Raw genomic sequence first — 9212 nt, 5'->3', positions numbered from 1 at the left:
AGGCTTCAGAAGGAGGTCCCAATCAATTTAACGAGAAACACCTATGGACAGGTAGAGACTCTGAAGCGAAAGCAAGCACCAACATAGGTCTTAAAGGGCAAGTCACAACGCCAGTACCTAGCTATGGGACCGGCGTGTAACAGTCAGCTCTCCAGATGATGCATACTTAGTTTTCCCGCCAAGAACTGGTTCAAACTGGTCTATTAGCATTACACCGACAATATCATTGTAATCATTTATTCCCTATCATCGATAACTAGCGCACGCAATGTGCGATCCGTTCGGCGAATGAACCGGACAACTGCGGATAAATAGGGGATTAGAATGATACCAAACATGGCATGCTTCCTGTGACCTGAACTCTAAATATCACTAATATGTACATATAACATTACAATATGTAACTATAAACTAAATAACAATTGCTCATAAACAACTGTGGATTGAAACTATTATAAATATGAAATCTGTGTAAGTGCGAGTGTATGCGTGCGTGACTTATCGTGCGATTGCGCCATAACACGTGGCGTACGCTTCGCAATCGCACTGTAAAACAATATTAATCAATATACTTTCTTTCATCCAATTATACGACTTTGACAACATGCATAAATCGGATGGGACTTTTTGAATGGAAAGAGGAAGAAGGGATTTTCCACAAAAAATAGGAACTGTCCCATTTAAAACTAAGACATTTGAAGAGAACTGTATACTTCAGGTAAAAGCTGTCATTTCTTCATAGTGCTGTACTTACATCCCTTACCGAAAGTACTGAATAAACAATATGATGCCTATCCCAAAATAACAAGGTAAAGCATGAACATGACTATAATAGGTTTGAAAAATATATAGCAATATGAACAGAGGACCTTATATGTTTGTATGGTATTTTTGGACTATTTCTATCATACATTTCTGCTCAAAATGGTGTAACTATTTAGTGCACCATGCTTAGCGTGGGGCATTCACATAATGTTAATATATGAATTTGGTTTTGCACTGGTGCTCCTATAGTCTGCCCAGCACACTTCAATTGAACCCCCTAGTTATTAGTCTTTGGAGAGGCCTAGGCAAACTGGAATTGCACTTAGGTTTAGGGGTGCAATGTGCAAAAGGTGTTACCTCAATGTGTAATATTATAGCCCAACCTCCTCTCACTTTACAACCACTACACTTTAAAAAAAAATCAGTTTTTCTCTTAAAATATTGTTCGATTTGGCCTCATTTATGTCTTAAATTAAACACAAGAGTGAAGGGATGTCGCTACTGTGTTTTTAATATGTAGTATTTGTGTGTTTTTAATGTTTATTTGTCAAAGTGCGCCTAAAAAGAAAAGAATAACAACCAGGTTCCACCAGCTTTGACCTGGTGCAAAATTGTGTTTTTGCAGGGTGAAAATAGCTTTCACCCTTCCACAAACCAAGGAATGTCATCCCTTTAACTCATTTCAGTCATCTCACTCCCCAAAATTAAATCTATTTTTTTCACAGGCACATTTAGACATATCAGCGTTTATTTAAGTTAGGTGAAATTAAATTTCTGCCGAGTGTGAGCAGCCCGATCTTCACAAAGATACAGTGAGTATAATTATGGCCGCTGAGGCAAAATGTTGACTGGCAAGCCTGAATACTGTATGCTGGCATAGAGGAATACTAATTGGAATTAATTATACTGTATACTGGCATGGAGCATACTAAGTATTTAACTTGATCTAAAAAAGTATACTTGCTTTGAGCATATTCTACACTGGCATTTAGAATACTATGTTGTTATTGGAATATACTTTATTCTGGCATTAGAGCATACTGTATAGTGGGTATATTTTATACTGGCGTAATGTTTTATAATATGTTGTGGGGCTGTTCTGGCATGTGGTTATATGGTGGAGCTATACATGGTGGCATACCTGTATCTTTTGTGGCATTGAACTGTCCTGGAGCTGTTAATGTGGAATGCAGCTATACTATGTGGCATGCAGCTGTATGATAATATGGAAATATACATTGTGGCATGGGGATAAATCATACTTGCCAACTTTGGAGATCACCCCTCTAGGAGATTTCTAACGTTGGCAGTGTCTTGCGGGCGTGGGCACAATAATAGTGTCATTAGGCCCCACCCCCCTGTTATACAATACACAATTACCCCCACCCCCACCCACTTCACCAATGAAGCTGGCAGGATTCGGGAGGTTGCCCTGCTTTCCCGGGAGTCCAGGAGAGCTCCCAAAAATTCAGGAGTCTCTCTGACATTCTGGGAGAGTAGGCAACTATTGCATAAATATTGTAGCATGGGATTTTTAATTCTGAACATAGAGCAGTAAATGGGGGTCATTGGGATTTTATGTGGTGGGCAAGTGGATATATGTGTTAGACATTACAGTATATATGATAGGCATGAGTTTTCTAAAGAGAAGCAACCATAACTCATCCCACACCCCTTTAGGTTGCATGTAACTCCAACAAATGGTGTGGCCCAAACTTCACCCAGGAATGGTAAGTAAAAAGAACAAGATGGGACATGCAGTATACTGGAATGAGCATACTAAATACTACCTTGGGAACTTGGTATATTGTAACTATGATAATTTTCATTTAATGAGGTGGTGGTAACATTGGATACAGGCAGGCAGTACTTACTAGAGAATTTTCTAAAGCTTCTCAGATATGTGGATGTTCAATACACAAAGAAGAACACGGATCAGCAGCTTTCAACAGGCAAATGAGTGGTCATGAGTAAAGTGGTTATACCTGGGTAAGAGAACGGCATACACTTTTATCTTGTGCTGAATCATAAATATTAGGTAAGCACAATTGCAACTTTCGCTTACAATGGTTATGACCCTTTGGAACAAGGTTTGTAAGCAATTACAGGGAATAAAATTTGCATGCTGAAAGAGAGGGTGAAGTGAGAAGTAAATCATCCTCATAGTGGATCAGCAGAGAACATTTTTGAAGGACAAAATAATCGAAATCTGTAAGATATGGAAAAAAAGAATGGTTCTTTCACAATGTCAAAGCAAAATGGAATAATTATCAGGGTGGGCAAGAAAGGAAGCATAGCAGAGGAATCATAACATATTTAGCTTCTGGGAGAGTACTATGAAAAATGGTAGGTTAGGTACTACAGGAAAAATGGGTAACATAATATTACTGATCGCTCTAAGGTCCTGGACAAACCAGTAGGTGTTTTTACCTGGCTTCTTGTTTGGAAGAAAAGGTGAGTTAGAAGTAATTTGTACTAGGACAATAATTGCATAAGTAAATAAGGGATGTGTCTCCCTCAACAAGGGTCTAGCTAGATTAATAGTTATCATTACATGCGTAGCTATGAGAATTTCTCACACCTAATAGTATGTTGTGACCACAAAGAGGCACTTCTGTTAGAGTCTATTTTCAAAGATCATTAACTCCTGTAAGGACCTGACTGATCTACAGGAATTGATGGGGCAGATAGGATATCCTATTTCTCACGATCTAGTCAGTACTAGTATTGTATCAGAGATGGAAAACAGGAAAAGAATCTCCCTTGCTGTTCATTCTAGTGGTGAGGGTATTGAGCCATCCAATGACTGGCTTCACCACAAAAAAAAGTTCCATTAATAGCCTGCCTTTATTTAGCCAAGTGCTGTCTGTCTGTGCTGTATTACCTTCCCCTACCTTGCCTTTTCCCCTCCCTTCCCCAGCCCTCATGTGCATGGTCACTCACTGCATTGTAGATCCATGAGTTTCTTTTCAGCATCTGTTTCTTTAGACTCGTTTATCCATGCAATATGTGACTATATTTACAATCTCATTAACATGCATCTTTTCCCAGTCCACAGCAATAGCTTTAAATCGAGTCTGGACATACGGTAAATGACCATTCGCAAATGCCATTGGGTCTTCAATTCCCAAATGTCTAACAAATATTTCTCATAATATCTCAAATTAATCTGCTGCTTACTCTGTTTTATTTACAAGTGTTTTTCTTAGACCAATTTGTTTTTGCAGGAAAGACCATTTTTACTATCATTAAGAACTTAAATATATGGGCAGAGAAATTATCTATTTCTGTATAGGAGCAAATCTGCCTTACTAAAAAATTTCTCTATCCTCAGAAGGGTGTGCTTTTCTCAGAAACGGATTAATCTCTGTTCACCTGAAGTTGACCTAACCAAATAAAACCCAATGTCTGTGTCCACATTTCTGGCTCTTTGCTGGTACTAGCAGCCCTTTAAACTTGTGCAGAAGATAACCAGCTGACATTAACTTTTTGAGGTTTATTGCTTGAAAGTAGAATTATTTCTAATCCTCAAGGCACATGACTCAGACAATCAGGTCTACTGTTCAGAAATGAAAAATAAAGCTATACAAGGAAGATTATAGCATTTGTATCTATCTTGCGAATAGTATCCTCGAAAGTCCAACAGCACCCACTTCTTCACATCCCAGACACGTCAGTTTACAAATTGTTCCTTCCAGAAAAGATGTGTTAAGTCCACTATGGGTTTACCATTATTTCCTTTAATATATTTTTTAAAGCTTAATTTCTCAAAAGTTTGTAAATAAGCACCAGTAGTCTCCTTCTCCACATTACATAATATTGCTCCTTACATTGACCTCAGTTGATGAGAGTACTGATCTCTCATGGGAAATAACCTCCTTCAATTTGTAATTCTTCCTGAATTAACGTTAATAGCCTTAGCTTTTCTGCTTTAGAAGTAGATTCTGGCCAGTCCCAATCTGTGCTGAAACAATGTATCTTTTTATGGGTCTTTATGACTTTTGAAGGACACGGTCCAAAAGGCATTGGTGCACCTTTCGATAAAGTTTATGGGCCTGAGCCATTAAGAAGAGCACAACAAACAAAAAAAGTAGTAAGTTTGCTTCTGCACAAACCATGTTATAATGCAGGGGGTGCAAATTAGTTTATTATTTTGCACATAAATACTGGCGTTTTTTAATGTAGCACACAAATATTTGATAGCTTTATTTTCACACTGAAATTTAAAATTGATCTAGGACATGCTCTACCCCAACTATAAATCCATCCCCACATTTTAAATTTACCACCCCCTCCATTACCTCCCCCTCCAATGCAACATGGTTTTGCCCAGGTGCAAAGTTACTCCTTTTTATGCTTTGCTCTCCTTAATGACTCAGGCCCTATATGCTCAAAGTCAACTTTCTTTTCTCTGCATAGCCAATTTGCACTATTCTCTAAAATAAGACCAAGTTATACTTTTACCAGCATAACATTAATCTTCTCCCAACGGTGTTTCAAACCCATTTTATTTTCAACCAGACAAAATGTATCTACTATCTGCTATTTGCCCCAAATTCGTACATTTTGTTGTATTCAGCATTTTGACCACCCATTTTTATTTTTATTTATAAATTTGTAAAAAAAAATATGTAAGTGACACACACAACAAGTGATAGTAAAATAATCCAGAATGTATAATTGGAAATAATAATTACAAAAAGATCTGACTCCAAGCTGTAAAACACTTTTTAAAGTCTATTGTTCAATATATGTTGTTTTCTCCAAATCAATACTAGGACTACAGTTTTTGGTTAGGGAAGTGGTTAGTTTGCAGTTCAGGTTTTGTCATTAAGTAACTTATAGTGAGTGCGGTAGGTAAAGCTCACCTGCTCATCTTTAAAACTTCCTGTTTGCTCACCCAAGATTTATAGAAATTTGTGCAGAAATAGTGTGGATTTGCTTCTTATATGATATGCACTGGGCCCTATTTACAAAGCACGCTCGGTGCGCGCAGCAAAGCACCTTGGTTTTGCATCTGTACGTTTGTATAAACCGCTCAGCACGTCAGGATGCATGGTTACCCTCTGCTCTCGGAGATGCCTCTGCAAACTACAAATGCGTCTAGGTGTGAAGGGTCAGAAAAATCTGAGAGTGCAAAAGTGTTAACATCACATCAAAGTCCAGCCTCTTTCCACCTTACATCCGCACCTTTCACTAAATAAACCGGTTCTATTTTTCTAGAATAACTGCTTAGTTTAGCCTTATTTTATGGCTTACATGAAGCATATGAGTGAGGGGATATTAGCCTATTTTAATTAATTGTGTCACTTTTGTGTTTGTAAAGCTTATTATCACGTTGGTTGGAGTGCACCCTGAAATGCTCTTGCCTAATGAAGTGCAACCTGGGGGCACAAAATTAGACCAATCAAAAGTATACGACAGGCCCTGAAGACCCCTAGCTCTGAGCTAGGTGCTAACTGATCGCCCTTTTGTAGAGTAGTAATGACCATCCACGCCTGTGCACAACAAAGAATACTCCTAAAATTGTGCCCTCTGCACCCCTGTATTTCATTTCAATAAATACACTCTGCAAAGTGAATCTCCTGTTTACACAGCTCTGCAAAACTAAGCGCACTGGCTCCATATATTTTGCAAATGCCGCCATTTTGCGTCACAAACTGGTCCTTTAGTCTCTAAGTACTCTTCCAGCGCTCACTATTACTCTCATGCCAAGACCTGTTGCTCAGCACCTCTCTTGTTACCAAGAGACGCATCTATAGGAATTTCCCAGTGTAGCTTTTCTTCTCTGCAAATCTTTCCCTCACTCCATTACACTGTCCCCCAGTTTTTCACTCATTAAGTGGTTTTAATGTGTAAAGTATCTTTTTGCTGGCATGCAAAAGCTGCACTCCCTTTAATTGTGCCCGCAACATGATACCTACACTTCAGGTTAGGAAGAGGATGCTTTTGTACAAGGCTTGAGCAATCTACTCAGGTCAAATAAACCCACAGATCTTAACATTGGTTCTGAATTGGCAACAAATCTATTCCCTTTACAGAAACTGCATCTCTTGTTTACATCTGCTTGTATTTGTAGGAAATCTACTACAGCATCTATTTGTCTAAGATGCAAACAAAGAAAACAAACAAAGAAAAAATCTTAAAATGATATCAACATGGGATGGTTAACTAGAATGTGGGTTAGACTGAGAAAAGACTTTGGGGTGTATTTACGGGTTTGGAAAAGTGGAGATATTGCCTATAGCAACCAATCAGATTCTAGCTATCATTTTGTAGAAGGTACTAAATAAATGAAAGCTAGAATCTGATTGGTTGCTATAGGCAACATCCCCACTTTTTCAAACTCGGCAGCTTAGTAAATCTAGCCCTTTGACTTAAACCCAGGTGGAGTAACACAGGTAGAAGCGAAAAGCAAATACGATGGCAGGATGTTGAAAGGTGATGCGTCATGATACGGCTCGGAACCAATACGGGAAAGGTCCAGATAGAACAAAAATGAAAGAGGGAATTCCACACTGAACAATTATGAGCAGTTTCTGTCACAAAACATGCAAAATGTTGAGGACAGATGCGGAATGAATATTCTGCAGAACAGTTTTAAACATTTTGTTCATCTCTGCTCAAGTGTTACTGTTCCAGAATCTAAAAAGATGCAGTTCCATTTAGTGTGTATTGCATATCTAACACACAGGGGACCCTTAAAACTGAATCTGGGACCACACTTTGGTCCTCAACTCACAGGGTTTGCACCTCTGGTCTGTATGAATGTTTTTATAAAGTATGCAGAGCAGTTTTGTTTGACAAATTATTTCTTCCATTTTATATTATAGAGGCATTTTGAACGCACCTACCAGCAAAAATAATCTCTTATGACACTTGCATGAGTAGCATCGTTTTCAAGAAGCAAATATTTTGTATGACATAAGTATCTAAAATAGTGTCTGTGTTCATGACATTAGCAGTGTATATGCACTTAAAGGTTGTGGTTTCATAAAGCAGTTAAAAATATCAGTCTAGGACAAAATGCAGAGGCTTGTTATGTGCTTGATGGGTGTAAACTGCTAGCCACTGCATTACTATTATGAAATAAACATGTTTTGTTGTTCTTTTATTAAAAACATGTTTTTATAGTCATGCGAACTTGTCATCACAGTAATATGCATTCATAACTACTGTGGCAAAGGATTAAAGCATACAGTTTTGTGACTTAAGTGAGTAAATAATTGGACTGCGTTTTGACACTGACATAAATTACTATTAACACACAGGACAGAAGTCCCCAGTGTTTGCCGTTTTGAGAACACATAGAAGGCTCTTTATTAATCACATCCTGGCTGATTCAGCTGACATTTCTCTGGACTATTTTTAGAAGATGCAGCTTGTGATTTGAATTTCAGCTCTTCAGGGGTTTAAGAGCACCAGCACAGACATGTAAGATACCCATGTTTTCAAATCAGTGAGACATTATTAAAATACATTTTTTTTAACAAAGAGCAATGAAATAGAGAAAACAGTAAATAAATATATTTATCACTCTTGATTTATCTCCTTTTGTGAACTTCAATCAATCAATCAATATTTTTAATGGTAGGCCCTGTCTCGTTGCTATAGTGTGTTAGATACTCTCTAGTAGAGTGTACCTAATGTATACAGTAGCATGTCCAACAATTGTAGCTCAATCGCAAATTGACTATTGATATCTAGCAGATGACAGGGGCTAGGTTGTTGTCAGAGCACATTATGTATTTAAATGTAAACAGAGCAGAAATTGGGGTCTAAAGTAAGGATTAATGTATTGTATAACGTATTATTTGGCTCTAATTGAGCTTAATGAAATACATTTCACATAATGTGTACACATCCTTTAAGTATTCACACCCTCAGCTTTATTAATGAAGCGTTTTGATGACAAATTAAATAAATAGGGAAACATTTAGGTTACTCTGCAGTGGAACAATCCGACAATTTGGATGGACTTTAGTGATGCATTTTTAACATGTTTTCCAAGTGACTTTGGTGTTAACGCTTGAGAAATGTGGATATGTGTGAAGGATCCACAAGTCTTTGAATTCCTTGGAACGTACCTGGAGCACTGTCTGCAAGAGGCAAATTATACACAATTACTTGTCCATATGAATTTAGCTAAGAAGAGAGAAGCAGGTGGTGCTCAATCCTATGCAAAGTTAGGGTGAAATGGTCAGAGACAGTTTGTAATGGTAGATGTGTTTTACATATTTTGCACACATTATCATCTTAAATATCTGGTTTTAGTGGGGGGGACCTAACTCACTTGATTGTAGAGATCAACTAAAACTTGATTTATTCTGTAAATGTTCCCTGACATTGAAGCGTAAATAAGTTGACTGAAATTAATTTGTTAAACATTAATGTGCTTGTAATATGCAGAACTGATTTGGGAGTCTCCAGGACATTCCAGGAGAGTT

The 9212-nt window shown here is 37.7% G+C and overlaps 1 long non-coding RNA gene across 1 annotated transcript in view; it reads left to right on the top strand.

Annotated features, from left to right (window-relative positions):
* Window positions 1–642: 642 nt before the first annotated feature.
* LOC142141199 (uncharacterized) overlaps window positions 643–9212 on the top strand; it is a 48300-nt gene continuing 39730 nt past the window's right edge. The window contains exons 1-2 of the long non-coding RNA XR_012688627.1: window positions 643–718; window positions 1491–1577. This is a non-coding gene — a long non-coding RNA (uncharacterized LOC142141199). The remainder of the gene's footprint in view (window positions 719–1490; window positions 1578–9212) is intronic.

Source organism: Mixophyes fleayi, chromosome 1 (assembly GCF_038048845.1).
Source record: "Mixophyes fleayi isolate aMixFle1 chromosome 1, aMixFle1.hap1, whole genome shotgun sequence".
Classification (NCBI taxonomy): domain Eukaryota; kingdom Metazoa; phylum Chordata; class Amphibia; order Anura; family Limnodynastidae; genus Mixophyes; species Mixophyes fleayi.
Note: the sequence above shows the minus strand (reverse complement) of the source record. Positions and strands in the feature narration are given on the sequence as shown.